The 12105-nt window shown below is 52.7% G+C and overlaps 1 protein-coding gene across 1 annotated transcript in view; it reads right to left on the bottom strand.

Annotated features, from left to right (window-relative positions):
- Window positions 1-12105, bottom strand: part of LOC109306608 (macrophage mannose receptor 1-like) — a 105700-nt gene that overhangs the window by 86795 nt on the left and 6800 nt on the right. The gene's annotated exons all lie outside the window — the stretch shown is intronic.

Consider the following 12105-nt stretch of genomic DNA (forward strand, 5'->3'; position numbering starts at 1 on the left):
CCCCACACACACTGGGTTGTATATTGTTTTCGTGTGCGAGTGTTTTGATATGAGCAAGATGGCCTCAGTTGTTCTGGCCATGTGCTGAGCTATAGTTTCATCGGCCAGTGGAAGCAGAGGATTCTTCAAGCCAATTGGTTGGGAGAGAGACTGCAATGTGGCGCTCCCTGGACAAGGCCAGGGTGATGTCATGCAAGGGATATAAGGGGAGCTAGGCTGGGTTGGAGAAGGAGAATCAGGTCAGATTCAGGAAATTCCTTTATGCTGGCATATCTCTCAGGACTTGGAGAAGTGGAGCTCAAAGAGAGAACCAATTTGAATCCCTAGAGGGAGCAAGTTGCAAAGAGGAGACACATCATGGCAGAAAATACAATAATGGGAGGAAAAAGTGGGAAGAAACAAAAGCAATGATACAGTGTAAAGCCATGGAATTCCCCAAAAGTGAAAATAAAAGCCCCTTAGGTCTGTATACAGTCAAGAGTAAGTCAGTGAAGAGATTTCAAAGGAAGAGTGACACAACCATGGAAAAGGAAGATTAATTTAGTGGCAATATCTTATGGAAACTGGAGGTCAGGGAGCTGGCCAGAGAGAATGAGCAGACCCTACATATGTTTGAAAATACTGAATCGATTATTAAATTTAAGTCATATAAATGAACTACTTTAAGTTAAGTAAGCAAAAATTACTAGGAACATAAGACTGGAAGGACCTGGGGTCACTGATTCTAGGCACCTCCCTAATCCTGCAGTGGTTTAAAATCAGTTTTCCTCTGCTACCTACTGCTCCAGAAGTAGAAGGCTCTTTTCTTCCCTGATGCTTACTGCCTGGCGCATTTATTAGTGCAGTCATAGTCCCTCTCAGGGTTCATTTTGCTTGTCCAGTTTCTCAGTCAACTGTAATAAAACACTGAAAATAATTTTTCAAGAATAAAAAGTTGATTAAAAATGCCGAACTGTAGAATTATAGATCAGTGGGCGCATCTACACATACATTTACTCCAGCCTAGATTTACTGTGCAGTAAGCTATTGTACAGTAAAGGTGTTTGGTTAGGTGCCTACCAGTGCAGGGACTACGTAGAAAATTTGCTGCCAGATCCTTACAGTCCTGCAATGTGCTTTGTTCAAGCCCACTCTGCTTCCCTGCACTATGGCTGCCCCCAGCCCCTGGCTCTGGCAGTGATAAACAGCATCCCAGGATCCTGCTGGCCACCTTGATCACCCTGCTGTCCCACTGCACTGACTGTTGCCTGGACCACAGCCTGCTCATTCCACCTGGCTCCCCCACAACCAGCCACTGTTACACATATTGCCAATTGCTCAAATCACGAAGGAGATTTTATAAAGGGGAGTAAGGCAAGGTGCCACATTTATTGATTACATGAGTTGGACATATAGGTTCGGACACACCATTCATACAAACACACACAAATCATCATACACATCAGGCATACATATACACAAAACAACCATTTCATCCACACATACACCAAACATAGTGACCAGCAATAGTTGCTCAATATTAGCCCAGGGTGGCCAACCCGGGCTTACTGAGTAGACGATGATGATTTAAAGATAGCAGATTTGAAGATAATAACTGGAGCAGGGTGAACAGATGCATCTGTGCTCTGATGAAACAGCAGAAGAGAAAGAGACTCACCCAACTTGGCATTTTCAAAGTGTTCTTTCATAGGGATTGACACCCTTTGTTTAGGGCTTTGGGGGTTTTCCATACCCAGCTTCTGTTTTTGTCTTCTTCTGTTCTTTTGCCTTCAGCTTATCTTAGCTTTGGAGTGTTCTTGTTGCCCATCTGGCAGGATGGATACATTCCTTCTCTTCATTATCTTCTTTGTGCCCTAGTCTTAAAAGGGGAGCTAGGCTGATGCTGCAACCAGGGATGCCAATGATCGGCTCCATGAGGCCACTGCCAGGGCCACCATTACCCTTCTGGGCCTCCAGCCCTGCTGCCTCTGGGCCCACTGCACCAGCCAGCACTGGTGGCAGCACCTTGTCCAGCAGAACTTGGATGGCAAACAGTGGGTGGATGCCTTCCAGCTCACCTGGGCCACCTTCCGGGACCTGCTCCAGTAGCTCCAGTCCCATCTGGAGTGCCAGGACACTGGCATGCAACCGGCCCTCCTTGCTGACACCTGCCTGGCCTTGGCACTGCTGAAGCTTGCTACTTGTGCCAGCCTCCAGTATGTGGGCCACCTGTTGGGCATGAGCAAGGCCACCACTGGGGAGACTGCCCTGGAGGTGCATGGGGCCCTCCAGGACATGCTGGCAGACACTGTCCTCCATATCCATAACCCCCAGGTGGTGGTGGCAAGATTCCCCCTGTGTATCAGGGCCCTGGACAAGACCCACATACTGGTCACCTGCCCGCCCCATGGAGACCACCCCTATTATAGGTGCAGGAGATTGCACTCCAGGCTCCTGCAGGCTCTCGTGGACCACCGCAGCATGTTCATGTATGTGAGCACTAGATAGACAGGCAGTATGCACAATGCCCACATCTTCAGGAACTCTGGCTTGGTGAGACTGGTGGAGAGCAAGCTGGGGTTGCTGGACCTGCAGCTGGGTGACATCATGGTCCCACCTCTGCTCACTGGGGACCCTGCCTAGCTGCTCCTGCCCTGGCTGATGAGGGACTACACCGGCCACCTGGATCTTTGCCAAGCCCACTTTAATTGCTGCCTGGGCAAGTCCCGCCCACTGCTCAAGTGGCTTTAGCTGCCTCAAGGGCCACTGGTACTCCCCCATTCCCACCTTGATGTTTCCAAGGAGAACCTCCCCAGGTCATCATCACAGCCTGTGTGCTGCACAATATCCTCCACCCACCAGACCCATACATCATCTTCCCGCTGCTCAGCCACTGCCACCAGCTGCTGGAGGAGGGTCCTGCCCTGTATGCACCTCTGGTGTAACTGGAACATCCAGAGGGCCCCAGCGCTAGGTGATGGTATCCCTGAACTGGCATCCCTGCTGACCCCTGTGACCTGTCCCCCACATCCAGATGCTGGATGTGCAGAGCCAGGAGACAGAACCCTTTTGTAAGAGTTTGTAACATTTCAGAGATAAGGTACTCTGCTCCAGAGGCCATGCACTGTCCAGCCTCAGATTGGGGGTTGTCTGTGCACGGGTGCCCAGGGACCATGGTAAGGTGACCAGGCAGGACTGGGCCCAGGCGTCTACCAGCTGAGCAAAATCCTTGGATGCAGGTGTCATGGTGTACATAGTTTTTCTGGACTTTAGGAAGGCCTTTGACACGGTCTCTCCCCCTAGTCTCATTAAAAAATTAGGCGACTGTGGTGTCGATGCCTACATAGTCAGATGGGTCGCAAATTGGCTAAAGGGCCACACCCAGAGAGTGGTGGTAGATGGGTCTTTTTTAACCTGGAGGGATGTGGGCAACGGGGTCCTCCAGGACTCAGGCCCACACTGTTCAACATCTTCATCAGTGACTTGGACAAGGGGGTGAAAAGCACCTTCTTCAAATTCATGGATGTCACTAAGATGTGGGGAGAAGTGAGCACGCTGGAGGAGAGGGACAGGCTGCAACTAGACCTGGACAGGTTACAGGAGTGGGTGGATGAGAACAGGATGGGTTTCAATACTGACAAGTGCAAGGTACTGCACCTAGGGAGGAAGAATCAGCAGCATATCTACAGGCTGGGGAACTCCCTTCCCATCAATACAGAGGCAGAAAATGATCTTGGAGTCATTATTGATTCCAAAATGAACATGGGCCGACAGTGTGAGGATGCGGTCAATAAGGCTAACCGCACCTTGTCATGCATCCACAGATGCATTGCAAGCAGGTCCAAGGAGGTGATCCTCCCCCTCTATGCAACACTGGTCAGGCTGCAGTTGGAGTACTGTGCCCAGTGCTGGATGCCTTACTTCAGGAGGGATGTGGCTAGCATTGAGAGGGTTCCAGAGGAGGGCCACTGGCATGATCGGGGTCAGCAAGGCAGGCCCTATGACCGGAGGCTACAGGACCTGAACATGTTCAGCCTCCACAAGAGAAGGCTGAGAGAGGATCTGGTGACCATCTACAAACTGGCCAAGGGGGACCAGCAAGCTATGGGAGAGTCCCTGTTCCGCCAAGCAGTACCGGGAGTAACAAGGAATAATGGCCATAAGTTGACTGAGAGTAGATTCAGGCTAGATATCAGGAGACACTACTTCACAGTCAGGGTGGCTAGAATCTGGAACCAACTTCCAAGGGAAGTGGTGCTCGCTTCTACCCTGGGGATCTTCAAAAGGAGGCTGGATAATCACCTAGCCGGGGTTGTTTGACCCCAGCATTCTTTCCTGCCCATGGCAGGGGGTCAGACTTGATGATCTGCTCAGGTCCCTCCTGACCCTACTGACTATGAAACTATGAGCCTGTCATCTCCATGCACTCCCCTAGGGCCGGTGACCCACTGGGTGCTGGCTGCAGGCAGCCTGCCTCCCTGAGACTGTCCTCAGGGCAGGACAGGCCAGGATCCTGGCAGCACCTGCTGCCATGGCACTAGACCCCACTCCTCCACTCTCCCTCCGCAGGCCCACCACCCTGTTGTGCAGCTGCCTAGCCCATGGCACCCAGGCTCCTGGATAACTGGGACAAGGAGCTGGCTGCACCCCCCACCCTCTCCACAGAGGGCTGTCTTGTAAGGTGCCCCAAGGCCAGCCCTCCACCGCTGTGCCCTGAGCATGCCCCTGATGCACATGCCCCTGGTGGTGCATGATTAGCTGTTTGTGCAGGCTTAGGTGTGCCCAAGCCACTATACCTTGCTGCTGCTGATCCTCCTGGTGCCTCGGGTGCACTTGCACTCCTGGTTTGTGACCCTGAGCTATGATGATTTGGGGGCAAGCCTGGGATACCCCACAAGCTCTGCCACTGCCTGGGGGACTACCTGTGGCAGTACTACATGTCCCTGTCCCCTGCTGCTGAGGAGGACATTGCTGCTGGCATCAGTGCATTCCTCAGTGTAAGAAACTCATGCATGCCTACCTGCAGGAGCACAGGCTGCTCAAAGTTTTGCACTGTGTCCCACCTCTCTGCATGCTGGCAGTGAGGTGACCTGGGGCCAGGAGAGGGTGGGAGAGCCAGGCAGGGAGGATGAGTGGGGGAAGGGGCAGGGACTGGGACCAGGGGCAGGGGTGGAGGCTTGGACGGCCATCCTCTTAATGTTACCATGTGTCCAGGTCTGGTGTGGCTGGGGGCTCAGTACAGTCCTCCCCATCAGCACTGGTGTCTTATTGCACCTTATGTCCTGGTCCCATGGTGCATGGTGTACAGGTGCCAAGCCAGGGTCCACCTCCATGGAGGAGCTGGTGCTGCTGACAGCCAGCAGTGACATGGCCAACCATACCTCATGGTGGGGTCTGGGGCTATGCAGCTGCTGAGGCAGATGCTGGCCAGGGCTCCCCAAGCCACTGGTGAACTGAGCAGCTGGGGAGTTGGGCAGAATGGGATGCTGAATGCCCAAAGATCCCTCCTCTGGTGATATGTCACTGGAAGGGTCAGTGTGGAGCAGCAGCTTGGGCAGCTCACCTGTGCTGGTAAAAACTGTACGGTTGCAGCCTAGGACCCGGGGCACCAAAATGTGGGTCAGCTGCCACATAAAGGACATGGTCTTACAGGCATGGCCAGACCAATGATTGTGATCAGTCATAGCTACCCACTGTGCCCTTAAGGCCTTGACCCTTATGTGGCACTGCTGTACCAACTGGGAGTGCCCATGCTCCTGCATCCCATCTGACAAGGCCTCATAAATGTAGATGTTTAAATGCCCGCCCCACTCAAATTGGTGCTGCACCTCTGCATTGCCCCAGAGCACCAACATCCTCCTGGCTCCAGTTGGGGCCCCAGGTAGAGGGCACATTTGTGCACACATGAGAGGTGCCAGGCCCGGATGGGGACCGTTGTGGGTCCCACACTGGCTCTCTGGGCCCCGTGTGGCTGACCCATTGTTGTCGACCCTGGGCATCTGCCAGAAGTGTCCAGTGCAGGGGCACAGCATGGGTCTAACAGCTGTGTGGAACAGGCTATGCTCTGAAGCAGCTGCAGCACAGGGCAGTCTGCTGGGGGTCTGCAGCAGGGAAGTGGCCCTGGCCCTGCTGCCAGAAACAGCCTGCAAACAGCCCTGGGGTGCTGATAGACTGGCCAGGGGCTGCAGCAACTTTTCTGCACCCACCTGACCTGACAGCAGTGCCTGGTAGCTGCAAGGCAGTGCAGGGCCAAGCAACAGTGCATGGCTTGAGATAGGCAGGCACACAGGACCTATATTGTCCTCAGGCTGATGTGATATGTGCCCCAGGGCACAAAATGGCTGCAGGTTCTTATAGTCTGAAGCCAGGGGCTGCTACAGGGGCAGCCTAGTCTTGCAGCAGGAGAAGCTTCTAGGTTGCAGCCCTGGTGCTGGCCTCAGGCTGGCCCACGAGTGGCAAGGCAGACCTGGCAGCCAGGTCACAATTACGTCTGCGTTACTGAGCAGTTACTAATCACACTTCAATTTGCTACCTCCACTTACAGGTAGCAAATCTAATTGTGATTAGGGATTTTTCCTGCACAATAAGCATGTACACAAGTAGACATGCACACTTACTGTGCAGTAAACCAGGCAACAACACAATAACATGTCTCGTGTAGATACACCCAGTAAGTCTCTATGATGGAAAATCATATATTAGGAGGCAAAACAGTGCAGGTTTTATAATGTCATACCACTGGCAGCTTCAGATGTAGAGGGACTTCCATAGATTTCATAGACATTAGGGCTGGAAGGGACCTCAGAAGATCATCAGTTCCAGCCCCCTTCCCCAGGGGCAGGAAATCAGCTGGGGTCACAGGATCCCAGCAAGATAAATGTCCAAATGTTTCTTAAAGGACTCCAGAGTAGGTGCTTGCACCACCACTGGTGGCAGTCTGTTCCAGGCCTTGGGGACTTGGACAGTAAAGAAGTTCTTCGTTATATCCAGCCTGAAACAGTGTCAGAGGAGTTTGTGACCATTTGACTTTGTCATTCCTTGGGGCACTCTGGTGAACAGGTGTTCCCCCAAATTGTAATGCACACCCCTTATAAGCAGCCACCAGGTGCCCCCTGAGCCTGCACTTTTCCAGGCTGAAAAGTCCCATGGCTCTCAGCCTCACATCATAAGACCTGTTCTGTCCTCTGATCATGTGTGTGGCTCTCCTCTGGGCTCTCTCAAGATTCTCAACATCCTTTTTAAATTGTGAAGCCCAGAATTGGATGCAGTACTCCAGCTTCAGCCTCACCAAGGTCAAGTACAATGAGAGGATGACATCCTGGTATTTGCTTGAGAAGCAATGATGAATGCAGGTCAGATAAATTTACATTGCATTTTTCAGCAAAGAAGAAGTTCTGTTCTTTTCAGCCCCCTCCCCTGTGAGAATAGGACCTTGCAGAAGTCCCAGCTGTTACACCTCTGCCCCAAGCAGTGGGGGGAGCAGCTGTAGGGCACTTCTCATGGTTGCTTGGGCCCCAGGGATGGGAGTCTGACCCCCCATAGCAACATTTTTGTAACAAGATGCTCCTTAAAATGGGGCAAGGATGGAAAACCTCAATATTGTTTTGGACATAAATACTGGCAGAAAAAATATATCTAACTGCAACAGTGAGAAAACAATGGGCTGAAGCAGTAAGTAGATGATGCCCAATGCTTCAGCTTCTAGTCAAGAAAGACAACTGACAATGGGTTAAACCCAGTGAAGCCAAAGTCCCTCCAGTCTCCCTGGGTTTGGCAGTTTTTCCCCTTTCAAAAAAAAAAATACTACAGGTACACAGTGGCAATTATCTGCCATCCACCAATTCCACTGACATTCCACTGTCATTTGTGATTTCATGTTTCCTATGCATCTCAAGTTTCCTATGCTCCGGTGTGAGACGCACAGGTGTAAGCCTGCTGTGCCCCCATGAGCCCAGGGACCCCAGCAGTGACCCCAGGACCCCTGACAAGCCGCAGCCTGCCAGCAGGTAAGCAGGGGCCCATGGAGGGAGGGACCTAGTGAGCTGGGAGTGGGCTAATTGGACCAAGGAGGGTCATGCCCCCCAGGCTCCTACTTCGCCCAGCCCCCCAGGGAGCCACGCAACCAGAGCTTCGTGAACAGGCCGTGCAAACAGGTGCACTTCTGAGCCTGGTGTGCGAGTTTGCATGGGAGTTTGTGCAGAAGGGCAAGCAGGAGGGCCCAAGGCCATGCCCATGAGTCCCCCAGAGCAGACAGTCCCAGCTGTAGCCAGCCCACCAGTGGTCTGTGGTTCCCACCCCCCCCCGGCATCTCAGAGACGGCCACCCAGACGGAACCCATGGTTCCAGGCTCCACACAGACGGAGCCCCTGGCTTTCAGCTGCGGGGGCTGCCTGTCCCTTTTTCAGGCTCTGGGGCCTGGGAGCATGGCCACCTCCCGTTGTGGGATCTGCTCCCTTTTGGGGTCTCTGGCGCACCAGCTGGAGGAGCTCCAGGCCACAGTCCAGAGACTGCATGCCATCAGGGACTGTGAACAGGAGACAGATTCCTACTGCCAGGCCTTTCTCCCCTGGGAGGTGTAGGGTAGACCACAGTCTCCCTCCAGGACAAGGGAAGACCCAGGGACCTCCCCTTCTGTCCAGCCATGGGGTTGAACCAAGGTGGTCAAGGGCCCCAAGGCCCATCACACCAAGGCCTCTGCCCTGCCAGACCTTTGCAACAGGTATGAGCCTCTTGTAGCCCCAGCAGAGCCTGCTCAGTTGCCAGCTCTCACAGGCAACACAGAGGACACTGTACCTACCATCCCCGCTCTCCCCAAGACCAAACGCAAAGTGTTGGTCATGGGAGGCTCCATCCTGAGGGGGACTGAGGCGGTAATCTGCTGCCTCAACCCCTCAGCCCAGGAAGTTTGCTGCTTCCCAGGGGCCTGCATCCGTGACATTGTGGAGAAGATCCTTAAACTCCTCCAGCCCACAGACCTCTATCCCATGCTCCTCATCCAAGTGGGTACCAATGACATGGCTCAGAGTGCTCCTAGCTGGGTCATGAGGCGCTTCAGGGATTTGGGTGTGGCACTAAAGGGTCTGGGGGCACAGGTGGTGTTTTCTTTGATCCTCCCAGTCTCAGGCTATGGGCTGAGGAGGGAGAGGAGAATCCACATAGTCAACCAAAGACTGCGGCGCTGGTGTCATCGGGAACGCTTTGGCTTCCATGACCACAGTCCGCTCTTTGGAGAGAGAGGCGGTGAGCTGTTGGGAAGGGATGGCCTCCACCTCTCTACATTGGGAAGGAGAGGAGCTAGACTGGCTGACCTGCTCCACCGGGCTTTAAACTAAGCCCACCAGGGGATGGGGGAGACTACTGCCGCTGCTGGCCCACCAAGTGGCCCTTGCAAAGCCAGCAGGCTAAGGCACATAAGGAATCCCATCCCACCCCCAGCCCTGGAAAAAAATGTAGGCAAGGCAAGAGCCCTTAAGGGGACACTTGTGTGTCTATACATAAATGCCAGGAGCCTGAGGAATAAACAGGATGAACTTGTTCTCCTCATAAATGCAAATAACTACGAAGTCATAGGGATAACGGAGACCTGGTGGGATTCCACCCATGACTGGATCACGGGTATAGATGGCTATACCCTGTACAGGAGGGATCAAGTGGACATAAGGGGTGGGGTCGTAGCTGTCTATGTCAAGGAAAGCTACGCGTCCCTGCAAGCTGACATTGGCACCCATGGTGGATGACTTGACACCCTCTGGGTTAAAATCCGTGGGGAACAAAGCACAGGTGATACTATGGTGAGGGTCTACTACAGACCCCCTACCCAGAGTCAAGACCTCGACCAGGAGTTCACCAGGGAATTGGCTAAGGCCACACAATCCTGGTGTATGGTTGTCATGGGAGACTTTAACTACCCAGATATCTTGTGGGAGGAGTGCTCGGCCAAATCCTGAGTCCCAAAGCTTTTTGTCATGTGTGGACATCCTCTACCTGATGCAGGAAGTCTACCGGCTGACAAGAGGTAAAGCATTGCTCAACCTCATACTGGCAACCGGGGAGGACCTAATTGGCAACCTAACAATCAAAGGGAAGCTGGGTGACAGTGATCATGAACTGATCACTTTTACCATCTGCCATAAAGCTGGCAAGTCAGTCACTTCTACAGAACTCTTCAACTTCAGGAAAGCTGACTTTGACAAGCCAAGGAGGCTTGTCATAGAGGCCCTAAAAGGCCACAACCCAATGGAGCAGGGAGTTCAGGACCCATGGTTGCTCGTCAAGGGAGCAATCCTGGATGTGCAAGCAAAGTCCATCCCATCTCGGAGGAAAGGCAGCAAAAGGGCACAGCAGCCCCCTTGGCTCTCCAGGGAACTGGCAGACCTCCTACGTCTTAAAAGGAAGACCTATAAAGGATGGAAGACTGGAACCGCCACCAAGGAAGAATACTCTGCTTTAGTCCAGACTTGCAGAGAGCAAATCAGGAAAGCCAAGGCTGCGATGGAACTCCAGCTAGCTACAAATATCAAGGAAAATAAAAATTCCTTTTTTAGATATGTGAAGAGCCGGAGGAAAAGCAAAGGCAACATTGGGCCCCTGCTAAACCAGATGGGGCAACTGACAACTAACGCCCAGGAAAAAGCAAACTTGCTAAATGGGTACTTTGTGTCAGTTTTCCATCAGCCCCATGAGACGGCCCTGCCCACTATGGGTCAGGGAGGCCCGGGCAAGGGAGATTCCTTGCCCTCCATCAAAACTGTGATGTAGAAATTCAGACAGGATCAGTGTTTGGCTATCAGAAGTGCTTTATTTTGCGAGGCCACGGGAGAAAAAGCAAGGGGCAGCTAATTCTCAGAGAGAGCAAGGCACAAACCCCCTTATATACTAGTAAGCCATGTACAGGTCAAACTGCCCCATAACATACTCTTGGCAGTCTGACAGCAACGCATCCTGTTGTTTGCTGAACGAAGCATGTTTTTCTCAAGCTGTCTCCTGATAAGCTTAACCTGAAGGCCGCCTTGTTGCCACTCGGCCTTCACCCACATCCCCCATCCTGTCCCGACACATATACACTTCTCCCAGTACTTTTCTATTCCTCATCAGCTGACCTTGTGAAGGAACACCTCGACAGGCGGGATACCTTCAAGTCAATCGGCCCTGATGGGTTACACCCAAGGGTACTCGGGGAGCTGGCAAGCATCATAGCTCAGCAACGAATCTTTGTTCTGGTGCTCTGGTGAAGTGCCCGATGATTGGAAGAGGGTCAATGTCATGCCTATCTTCAAGAAAGGGAGGAAAGTAGATCTGGCAAACTACAGGCCCATCAGCCTGACCTCTATCCTGGGGAAAGTCTTGGAAAAGATTATCAACGAGGCCATCCTTAACAGACTAAGTGACGGCAACATCCTGAGTGATAGCCAGCATGGGTTTGTTGCTAGTAGGTCTTGCTTGACCAATCTCATTTCCTTTTATGACCAGGTGACTTATCACCTGGACAAGGGAGAAGAGATTGACGTCATATACCTCAACTTCAAAAAAGCCTGGTATCTCACGATCACCTCTTGGTTAAACTGGCTAACTGGGGCCTTGACGTCACCACAATCCACTGGCTGGGGAACTGGCTCTGTGGTAGGACCCAGAGGGTGGTGGTCAACAGGAGCCAGTTGTCTTGGTGCACTGTGACCAGTGGGGTCCCACAAGGCTCTGTCCTAGAGCCTATACTGTTTAACATCTACATCAATGATGTGGACATTGGTGTCAGAAGCAGAGTGGCCAAGTTCACTGATGACACCAAACTGGAGGGTGATCCAGGTGACTGCCAGACCAAACAGCACCCACAACTACAGCCCAGCCCAGACCGATGACAGAAGCAATCAAACAGGTAAGAGAGAGAGGCCAGGGTAATGCTGGGACTAGGGGGTCAGCACACGCACCCACAGGAGGCCTCAAATGCCTCTACACAAATGCTCATAGTATGGGCAACAAGCAGGAGGAACTCGCCCTCCTGCTGGCTGACACCAGCCCGGACATAGTGGGGATTACGGAAATGTGGTGGGATGAAACGCATGATTGGGCGGTCAATGTCAAGGGCTATAGGCTGTACAGGAGGGACAGGATAGGAAAGAGGGGTGGGGG

The sequence above is a fragment of the Crocodylus porosus genome, unplaced genomic scaffold, assembly GCF_001723895.1.
Source record: "Crocodylus porosus isolate Cpor-Errol unplaced genomic scaffold, CroPor_comp1, whole genome shotgun sequence".
NCBI lineage: Eukaryota > Metazoa > Chordata > Crocodylia > Crocodylidae > Crocodylus > Crocodylus porosus.